Raw genomic sequence first — 11189 nt, 5'->3', positions numbered from 1 at the left:
GGGTTCTCCAGGCAAGAACACTGGAGTGGGTTGCCATTTCCTTCTCCAGTGCATGAAAGTGAAAAGTGAAAGTGAAGTCACTCAGTCGTGTCTGACTCTTAGTGACCCCATGGACTGCAGCCTACCAGGCTCCTCTGCTCATGGGATTTTCCAGGCAAGAGTACTGGAGTGGGTTGCCATTGCCTTCTCTGATTGTTAATCTGCTATACTCCAATACAAAATAAAAAGTGTAATTAAAAAGAAGGACTCTAATGCAGAGATCCTATACCTCCTTCCAAGACAACATTCCTTAGAGCAAAAGAACAAGTTCAGACATTAAATAATTTGAAGACTATTCCACCAATTTATTCTATTTGATGAAAACACTAAAAGAAGTATTCTAAATAAATGAATACTGAATCAGAAGATAAATCTCAAGAAAGTGAAACAATGGTTAGCAATAACTGTTGTGGTAAAACACACACCCTCAAGTGCACATTCATATAGCTAGAGTCAAATTATGATAAAGTGACTGGGAACTTTGAATACAAATACTAAGTAAGTTTTCTTAAAGCAGAATTGACTTAACCTAAGAAAAATACAATCTTGAAATAGCAGTTTAAATGTTTCTAGAGAAATCCCAAAATTAATACTGTTCATCTTCCTGATACAAATATGGAAGACAGAGTATCCTTCTCTACAAAGTAAGGTTAGTTATATTCTGATCAAATAATAGAGAAAACATAAATAACACCTATTAGAAATAACAAAATATGTAATTGCACAATTAGTAAACATAAAAAGTATTAGTGAGGTAAGGGGGAGGGACAAAAATGAACAGAAACATCATTAAGTTATTAGGAAGAAGAAAAGAAAAAATGTTGCATTTAGGAAACAGTAAATTTGATAAGGAGAATAGAATACAAAAGATTATCATACTTATACAAATTTAAATGGACTGAATCTCAAGACACAGTGTGAGATTAAAGCAAAAAATATATACTTATACATAGTTAAAAGAAGTATATCTTAAACAAAGAAAAAAATACAAAATAAGGTTTAGGCAAGGATACACAAGGTTGTGCATCCTCAGTTGCTCAGTCGTGTCTGACTCTTTGAGAGTCCATGGATGGTAGTCCACCTGGCTCCTCTGTCCATGGAATTTTTCAGGCAAGAATACTGGAGTGGAGTGCCATTTCCTGCTCCAGGGGATCTTCCCTACCCAGGGATCGAACCCATCTCTCTTGTATTGCTGGTGGATTCTTTACCACTGAGTCACCTGGGAAGCCCACACATAAGGTTAGTGGCTACAAAATAAAAGAAGCAGTGATGATGTACTTGGCAAAGTAAATTCAAAGTCAAAAGGACTCGACAAGCAAAACAAACAGAAACACATAGTGGCATTGTGCCAAATGGTTTAAGATACATGCTTTAGGGTTTCCCACCTCTGCCAGGCAAAAAGAGAGCTACAAAGACAGATTTGTTGAAAGTATTATAACATTTATTCTGTCTTTTGATAACATAACAGCTGGAGCAGACAAAAAGACAAAAAGTCAGAGCAAAGAAGTAATTATCAAACTTGACTGAAAAGTCCTAATGAGTAATCTGTACCTAACAGAAAATATATTTTCTCACATCCATGAAAGTTTTACAAAACTCACTTGAGTAATCTGGGCCACAAAGAAAATCTTGAGTAATATTTTGAGTTCAGATTCAACAAGCTACATTCTCTGATCACAGTAAAACCATAATTATAAAAGTAGAAAGGAAAGCTAGCCAAAACTACTGTAACCAATTAGAAACTAAGAAACATTCCTTAATAGCTAGAATCAGAGTGAGAAATCAATTTGAACTTGCACTTTTCAGACTAGATTTATGAGATACAGCTACATTAGAAAAAAGTGTATAGTTTCAATTCCATTACTATTACAAAAGACTGGAAAACCAAAAAATAATCAAGTTAGGAATTCAAGAAGTCAGAAAAAGAACAAAATGAAGCAAACACAAAGAAAATGAAACAGAAAACAAAGAAATCACGGTGGTAATTAATAAAATGAAAGTTTACATAAATATAAACTTAGGGAGTATAAATAAAACTAAAAGCTAATCTTATAATTATTTATAGGGATTAGCTCCTGGAAATATGATCAAGTTAAAAAAAAAAAAAACAATACTAGGAATAAAAAAGGAGATATGGCACCAGATAGGTAGTGCATTAGATAACTAATATACTAGTTATGGTGGAATACGAGGTGTAAGTCTAGAGCACATCCTGAAACATTTAGGTGAAATGTGTGAGTCCCCAGGGAAAAAATAGTGAAAAACACTAAAACAAAACAAAACTCTAAGGGACTAGTGAATATAAAAAGAACAGGAAGAGTAGTTCAATTCTCTCATTTGAGGCATACCATTCCCCACAGGCAGCCTTACTGGACACACCTCCACTAGCCTGGCCAGGGCTGGCAAAGGCAGATATGGCAGAGGTCTCAATCCTCTTCTGGCAACCCTACAGGTGTTCAGTGGGCAGAGCCAGGTGGAAAGGGTATACCCAGAGCAGGGTAGTGGGAGGAGGGAAACGAGACAGGATGGAGGTCTGGGGAGGGGGTTGTGGGGAGACATAGACCAGGAATGCACTGACAGGAGCCAAGGCTGACAGAAAGGGCTGGGACCTCATGGTATGGTAAGAGGTGGAATAAGATGGGCAAGGGCAAGGGCATAATCGCCATGACAGCTTGAACTCTCCTCAGTGTCCCAAAGTGGAAACATCATCTATTTCCCCCATTGCAACATTTTTGCAGCACCTCTGGCCTGGAGAATACCAGTAATGATACAGAAGTTGTTCAAAGTGTACTAAGCAAGTGACAACAATATACCTGATGGCCTTGGATGGGGGACTCAGGGTCGCTGGCACCCCTTTCATAAGGTCATATCTCCCTTGAGAGAGGAGGACCCACGGAGCACAGTGTGCATTATTTCACAGCCAACTCCAAATGGCTACCGTAGCTGACCCCCAAGTAAAGCTGCATTGTCACCCACCACCATCGGACGTTTGAAATTGGGTTTGTGGACACAGAGACTGCTTATGAACTACCAGGAGATATTAAAATCTCTTGTTATTCTAAAGTTTCTAAACAAAACTCTGGATAGTGGGAGATGAGGGTAGGGCAGATGCTCTGGCCCTGCCCAGGTTCAGGAAAGAGAGAGACAGGGGGATAAAAGAAAGGACAGAAATGGGGAAATTTTAAAGACCAGTCCACCTTAAGGAGGTGTAGAGACAGGATACTAAACGGGGAACAGAGAAGCACAGAAAAACTTTGATATGCCCTGAGAAAGAGGAACAGGTGTGTGAGAAGTTCATAGAATGGCCCCTTGTACCACGTGTCAGGCACAGGACCTCAGTTGAGCAGAACTCAGCTGTCTACTCTGGAGTGTAGGTCAGTGGTGAGTGATCATGCTGGATTGTCTGGTGAAGCATCAGGGCCATTATCCCTGTCTGATTCATCATGGCTGTGTGCACCTTGTGTTCCTGCTCAACCAGCTATTCCAACTTGTACAACTGTGAGGGCTAATTGTGAGAAGGGGCTTCTAGGATCCCATGCTGCCCCTCAGCCACACTCAGCCTTGTAACCTACTGCATGAACACACTCTAGGTCCACCTCAGCACGCCTCAGCTTTTCCCAGCAATAGTGGAGGTTGCAGAAGCGTTTGGGGAGATGACAGAAATCATTAGTGACCTCAAAGACATTGTGCACTAGTGGACAACTGCACAGCTTATCATCTGGAACCTGTGGGCAGAAATGATGATGATGAGGTACGGAGCGGGGTGGCTATGGAGGGGGATCAGGCAGGTAAAATGAGAGGAAGAGGGGGATTAGAGGGCAGTCAGGCAGAAGGAGAGGGATGGGAAGTGACCTAGCAGAAAGGAAGAGAGGAATTCAGTGATTACTAGGTAAAGAAGACAGAGAAGGCAATGGCACCCCACTCCAGTACTCTTGCCTGGAAAATCCCATGGATGGAGGAGCCTGGTGGGCTGCAGTCCATGGGGTCGCTAAGAGTCGGACACGACTGAGCGACTTTCCTTTCACTTTTCATTTCCATGCATTGGAGAAGGAAATGGCAACCCACTCCAGTGTTCTTGCCTGGACAATCCCAGGGACAGGGGAGCCTGGTGGGCTGCCGTCTATGGGGTTGCACAGAGTCGGACACGACTGAAGTGACTTAGCAGCAGCAGGTAAAGAAGAAGGGGTCAAAGGGGGTATGATCAAGCATGGAGGATGGAGGAAGAAGTTAAGCTGGGAGGTAGCAAAGGGGGTGATCAGGTAGGAAGGATGGAAGAGTAGAAAGAGATCAAACAGGAAGGAAAGGAAGGATGGAGGGGAGGTCTGACAGGGAGAAGTAGATGAATGGAGGTTGATAATACATGGAGGAGGTGAGGAATGGGGTCAAGAGTGTGGGGGCGGGGATAAGAGCTGATCAAACAAGGAAGAAGAGACTTTGGAAGCAGGGCAAAGGTGACTGGGGAAGTCAGGCAGGGAGAATAAGAATGAAGGGAAGTCAGAAATTCAAAAGAGGAATTGAGGGTGGCCTTTCAGGGATGGTTGGGGGCACAATGTCAGGCAGGGGCTGGGTAAAAGAGTAGATGGGCAATCAAGGAGACAGGAGGAACAGGGAATGGTTACACAGTGAGGAGCAGAGGAATGGAGGTTAGACAGGCAATAAGAGAGAGAAATGTTGTGGGGTTGTGGTCAGGCAAGGAGCTTATCAATAAAGAAACAGCAGCCAGGTAGAGAAAAAAGTGAGACAAGTATATGACTGAGCAGTAAGAAGTGGGGGGGGAGTGTAGGGAAGGTCAGGAAGAGAGGAGGGGACCCACAGAGGTTGGTCAGGAGGTATGAAGGCAGTCAGGAAGAAGGAATAACAGACATTTCAAGCACGGAGAACCAGAAGAAGAAGGTGGTCAGGTAGGGAGAAGGGGAGGAATGGAGGGTCACGAGAAAGAGAAGTCTCACCCCGAGCACTGCTCGGGGCCTAACACCTGGAGTTGCTTGCAGTACCTCTCACTCTGTGGGTTGTAAACATCACAGAAGAGCCTTGTGGCTCTGGGGAGAAATTGAAAGTGAGGTGCTAAGGATCAGGGTGGTCCCACCCTGATCGATGCCCACTCTTTGTCGATGCCCAGCTAACCCAAGTGGGCTTCCCTGGTGGCTCCCCACCGAAATTCTGCCCTTAATTCACCCAACTCTGCCTCCGAGCCCACCCATATCCTGATCTTCATCTTGCCCACCCTGCTCCTGATCCTGTCCACATGATGCCTTTGACCCTGAGTAGCACCCACACTCACCCCTCAATGCAAGTCGGGTACATGGACCTGATGGATGATTTGTGTTGATACTGGGGGAAAAAAAGAGTACAAATGGAAGGAACTATGGACATACACTGCATACACTCACATGACAAAGCCCCAAAAACACTTTTGTCCCTTGTTGACCCCATGTGCCTATAAGCATGGTCAATGTCCCTCTCGCCACCAGTGGTTGATGCCCAAATCTTGGCCCTTATACTGGTGATGGAAAATAAGCATAAATGGGTATAGCCATGGATAAGTGTTGTATTCTCTTCTACAACTAATACCCCAGCACCAAACCTGCTCCCCTTCCCCACGGACCCCACCCAACCAAACATACTCTTGCCCCATCTGCCCCAAGTCAAAGATCTAACCCTGGCGAAGCAGCACTCCATGTGGCACAGGGCAATACGCACATTGATGGGTTTCCCACAGGAGACACAGAAGATCTGCAGGTCGACGCTGTTACCACCATGTTTGTTGTTCTGCATAGGACAGTAGAGGGTCCGCTGAAACAGTTCAGAGTGGGGATGGCAGGCCACAGTAGCAGGCACCTTTCTGTTCCACCCCACCCATTCCCATAGCTTGGACTCATGACAGCAGAGTAAAAGGACATGGGCTCATCTTCTCCTGAGAGAACACCAAAATCACAACTAGTTGCTGAACAACCATTGACAGGAGGATGTTGGAATCTACTATTAGCCCGGTCACAGAGCCTGTAGCCCTACGATAGAGCTGCTGCATGGGCAACCCCAAAACTGGAGAACAATTATACCAAAGAAGTTCTTGAGCTGTTCCAAAGGTTATAGGCCCTTCATCAGACTTCCCAACCTGGCAATCCAGCAAAGGGACTGGGAATCCCCAGGGAATCTGATTTTGAAGGTCATCAGGATTTGATTAATAGAACTTCCACAGGACTGGGGGAAACAGAGACTCTTGGAGAGCACAAACAAAATCTTGTGTGTACTAGAACCCAGGAGAAAGGAGCAGTGACCCCACAAAAGATTGAGCCAGATTTGCCTGTGAGTGTTTGGGGATCTACTGCAGAGGAGTGGGTCTACAGTGGCCTGCTGTGGGGTTAGGGGTGCTGGCAGCAGCAGTCCTGGGAGGCACAGTGTGTTGGCATAAGTTCTCTTGGAAGAGGTTGCCTTTACCCTTACCATAGAGCCTGTAGCCCTACCATAGAGACTGCAGGCTCCAGGACTAGGCCACATCAGGCCAAGCAAATAATCAGGGAGGGAGCACAGCCCCAGCATCTGCAGAAAATTGGATTAAAGATTTACTGAGCAGGCCCTGCCCACCACAGCAAGACCACAGTCCCTTCCATCAGGAAGCTTCCACAAGCCTCTTTATCCTCATCCATCAGTGAGCAGACAGAAGAAGCAAGAACTACAATCCTAGGGCCTCTGCAATGAAAACCACAATCACAGGAAACTAATCAAACTGATCACATGGATCACAACTTTGTGTAACTCAGTGAAACTATGAGCCATGCCATGCAGGGTCACCTAAGACAAACAGGTCATGGTGGAGAGTTCTGACAAAGCATGGTCAACTGGAGAAAGGAATGGCAAACCACTTCAGTATTCTTGCCTTGAGAACCCCATGAACAGTATGAGAAGGCAAAAAGATATGACACTGGATGATGAGCCCTCCAGGTTGGTAGGTGTCCAATATGCTACTGAGGAAGAGAGGAGAAATGGCTCCAGGAAGAAAGAAGAGGCTGAGCCAAAGTGAAAATGACACCAAGTTGTGACTGTGTCTGGTGGTAAAAGTAAATTCTGATGCTGTAAAGAACAATATTGCATAGGAATCTGGAATGTTAGGTCCATGAATCAAAGTAAATTGAATGTGGTCAAACACGAGATGACAAGAGTGAACATCAACAGTTTAGGAATCAGTGAACTAAAATGGACAGGAATGGGCAAACTGAATTCAGATGACCATTATATCTACTACCGTGGGCAAGAATCCCTTAGAAGAAATGCAGTAGCTCCCATAGTCAACAAAAGACTCTGAAATGCAGTACTTGGGTGCAGTCTCAAAAACGACAGAATGATCTCTGTTCATTTCCAAGGCAAACCATACAACTTTACAGTAATCCAAGTCTATGCTCCAATCACTAACACCAAAGAAGCTGAAGTCAAACAGTTCTATGAACACTTACAAGACCTTCTAGAACTAACACCACAAAGAGATATCCTTTTCATCATAGGGGATTGGAATGCAAAAGTAGGAAGTCAAGAGATACCTGGAGTAATGGGCAAGTTTGGCCTTGGAGTAAAAAATGAAGCAGGGCAAAGGCTAACTGAGTTTTGCCAAGAGAACACACAGTTCATAGCAAACACCCTCTTCCAACAACACAAGAGAAGACTCAATACACAGACATCACCAGATGGTCAATACCGAAATCAGGTTGATTATATTTTTTGCAGCCAAAGATGGAGAAGCTCTATACAGTCAGCAAAAACAAGACCAGGACCTGACTGTGGCTCAGATCGTGGACTCCTTATTGCCAAATTCAGGCTTAAATTGAAGAAAGTAGGGAAAACCACTAGGCAGTTCAGGTCAAATCCCTTATAATTACACAGTGGAAGTGACAAATAGATTCATGGGGTTAGATCTGATAGACAGAGTGCCTAGAGAACTATGGACAGAGGTTTGTAACACTGTACAGGAGGTGGTAACAAAAACCATTCCCAAGAAAAATAAATGCAAAAAGGCAAACTGCTTGTCTGAGGAAGCTTTACAAATAGCTGAGAAAAGAAGAGGAGGGAAGGGCAAAGGAGAAAGGGAAAGATATACCCACCTGAATGCAGAGTTCCAAAGAATAGCAAGGAGAAATTTAAAAAAAAAAAAAACCTTCTTAAGTGAACAATGCAAAGAAATAGAGGAAAACAATCAAATGGGAAAGACTAGAGATCTCTTCAAGAAAATTAGAGATACCAAGGGAACATTTCATGGAAAGATGGGCACAATAAAGGACAGAAACAGTATGGACCTAACAAGCAGAATAGATTAAGAAGAGGTGGCAAGAATACACAAAACTGTACAAAAAAGGTCTTAATGACCCGGATAACCATGATGGTGTGATCGCTCACCTACAGTCAGAAATCCAGAGTATGAAGTCAAGTAGGCCTTGGGAAGCATTGCCACGAAGAAAGCTAGTGGAGCTGATGGAATTCCAGCTGAGCTATCTCAAACTTTAAAAGATGATGCTGTTAAAGTGCTGCACTCAATATGCCAGCAAATTTGGAAAACTCAGCAGTGGCCACAGGACTGGAAAAGGTCAGTTGTCATTCCAATCCCAAAGAAAGGAAAACACCAAATAATGTTCAAACTACTGCACAATTGCACTCATCTCACATGCTAGTAAGGTCACACTCAAAATCCTTCAAGCTAGGCTTCAAATAGTATGTGAACCGAGAACTTTCAGATATAAAAGCTGGATTTAGAAAAGGCAGAGGAACCAGAGAACAAATTGCCAACATCCGTTGGATCATAGAAAAAGCAAGGAATTCCAGAAAAACATCTACTTCTGCTTCATTGGCTATGCTAAAGCCTTTGACTGTGTGGATCACAACAAACTGGAAAATTCTTCAAGAGATGTGAATACCAGACCACCTTACTTGCTGCCTGAGAAACCTGTATGCAGGTCAGGAAGCAACAGTTAGAACTAGAGATGGAACAACAGACTGGTTCCAAATTGGGAAAGGAGTATGTCAAAGCTGCATTCTGTCACCCTGCTTATTCTTATATGACGAGTACATCATACGAAATGCCAGGCTGGATGAAGCACAAGCTGGAATCAAGATTTCCAGGAGAAATTTCAATAACCTCAGATATGCAGATGATACCAGCCTAATGGCAGAAAGTGAAGAGGAACTATAGAGCCTCTTGATGAAGGTGAAAGAGGACATTGGAAGACTGGAAAAGCTAGCTTAAAACTCAAGATTCAAAAAATGGAGATTATGGCATCCAGTCCCATCACTTCATGGCAAATAGATGGGGAAACAATGGAAACAGTGAGAGACTTTACTTTCTTGGGCTCCAAGATCACTGCAGGTGATGACTGCAGCTATGAAATTAAAAAACGCTTGCTCCTTGGAAGAAAAACTATGACAAATCTAGACAACGTTATTAAAAAGCAGAGAAATCACTTTCCTGAAAAAGGTCCATCTAGTCAAAGCTATGGTTTTTCCAGTAGTCATGTATGGATGTGAAAGTTGGACCATAAAGAGGACTGATCGCTGAAGAATTGATGCTTTCGAACTGTGGTACTGAAGACTCTTGAGAGTCCCTTGGACAGCAAGGAGATGAAATCAGTCAATCCTAAAGGAAATCAACCCTGAATATTCATTGGAAGGGCTGATGCTGAAGCTGAAGTTCCAATACTTTCTCCATCTGATGCAAAGGGCCACCTCATTGGAAAAGTCCCTGATGCTGGGAAAGATTGACGGCTCAACAAAAGATGAGATGGTTGGATGGTATAACCAACTCAATGGACATGAATTTGAGCAAACTCGGGGAGACAGTGAAGGACAGGGAAGCCTGGTGTGCTATAGTTCATGGGTTGCAAAGAGTTGGACCTGACTTAGAGACTGAACAATAACATCCATTCCCACTCACCTCTTTATCTTGGTACACAGCCACACAGAATGATGGCCTCAAGTTCATGGAAATAGCATTCCATGTCCTTCAGGCGGGCATGAGTGTCCTGCTGTTCATGGTGGATGCACTCAAGCATTTTCTTGCCATTCTCCTCAGCAATGCAGGGGCTCTTCTGCCACTGCTGAATGCTCTGGGGCAGGATCTCATGGATGTCGCTGGAAGGAGAGACAGCAAGAAATTGAATGGGTATTTTGGAACATCAAAAGAAGAAACAGATGAGTGGCTTAACAGTGAATGTTTAAGATAATGAATGGCAGAGGAGTGAATGTTGTTGAATGGGTGATTGGGTGGTGGATGGTTGGGTGGATGGGTAGCTAGTTGGGTGGGTGACTGTAAGGGTAACTGTGTGGGTTGGTGGGTGGAGTGTGGATGGGTGGGTGTATGTAAGGGTGGATGGATAGGCAAGTAAGTGGACAAATTGTGCTAGGATACATAGGTAGGAGGGTGGATGGACTTACAGATGGCATAGATCATGCCCTATTCCACACCCTGTTGCTTAACCTCCAGATGTACTCACTCAGCTGCCAGCTTCATGCCACATCTGTCTGAGCAGTACTTGGAGCCTGGCTGGGTGGGATGCACACTGCCAGGTCCCAGGCACTGCTGCAGCAAGGCTCAGTCCTTGACATCTGGCTGATCTGGATCTTTTGACTTTTCCATGAGCTTCTGCTTCTGGTTCTCCTCCTGTGGGACCAGAGTGGTCAAGGTAGGGGAAGGGAAAGCACTGTCAACCCCCTAACCCTGTACTCCTGTCCTGCATTCAGCCCCCAACCTCTGTCTCCATGGCCCCCTTTCCATAATTTCTGTCACCGTCCACTCCACTTTTTTCTTCAAATTCTTCATTTTCTTCATATCCACTGCCTGCTTCAGCAGTGCAGAATCTAGGAACAGAAACTCCTCAGTGTCACTCATTGCCAGGAAAATGCTGAAAGGTCTCCCCAGCTTGTTCCTTAAATGGTCTCTGGACACTCCCTTCCTCCTTTTCCTCCTTGCTGACTCTCCCTGCTTTCATTGTCTCCCTCCTTCCACTAAGGGGTCCTGTCATACACTCATCAGGCTTTGCTTGTGAAGTCTCCTATGTAAAAGTCCTGGTATAAGTTTTAGTACTGAGGCAGGTCGTTTTCAGACAACGGTTGGTGTATGGCTGTTGTCTGCAGTACCTCCTTTACTGCCAGTGGCATCACCACCGCCTAGT

The 11189-nt window shown here is 44.2% G+C and overlaps 1 pseudogene; it reads right to left on the bottom strand.

Moving 5' to 3' along the window:
- Positions 1–3584: 3584 nt before the first annotated feature.
- Positions 3585–11189, bottom strand: LOC109554886 (CXXC-type zinc finger protein 1-like; annotated as a pseudogene).

This window comes from Bos indicus, chromosome X (assembly GCF_029378745.1).
Source record: "Bos indicus isolate NIAB-ARS_2022 breed Sahiwal x Tharparkar chromosome X, NIAB-ARS_B.indTharparkar_mat_pri_1.0, whole genome shotgun sequence".
Classification (NCBI taxonomy): domain Eukaryota; kingdom Metazoa; phylum Chordata; class Mammalia; order Artiodactyla; family Bovidae; genus Bos; species Bos indicus.
The sequence above is the reverse complement of the archived record's forward strand: the minus strand, read 5'-3'. Positions and strand labels throughout refer to the sequence as shown.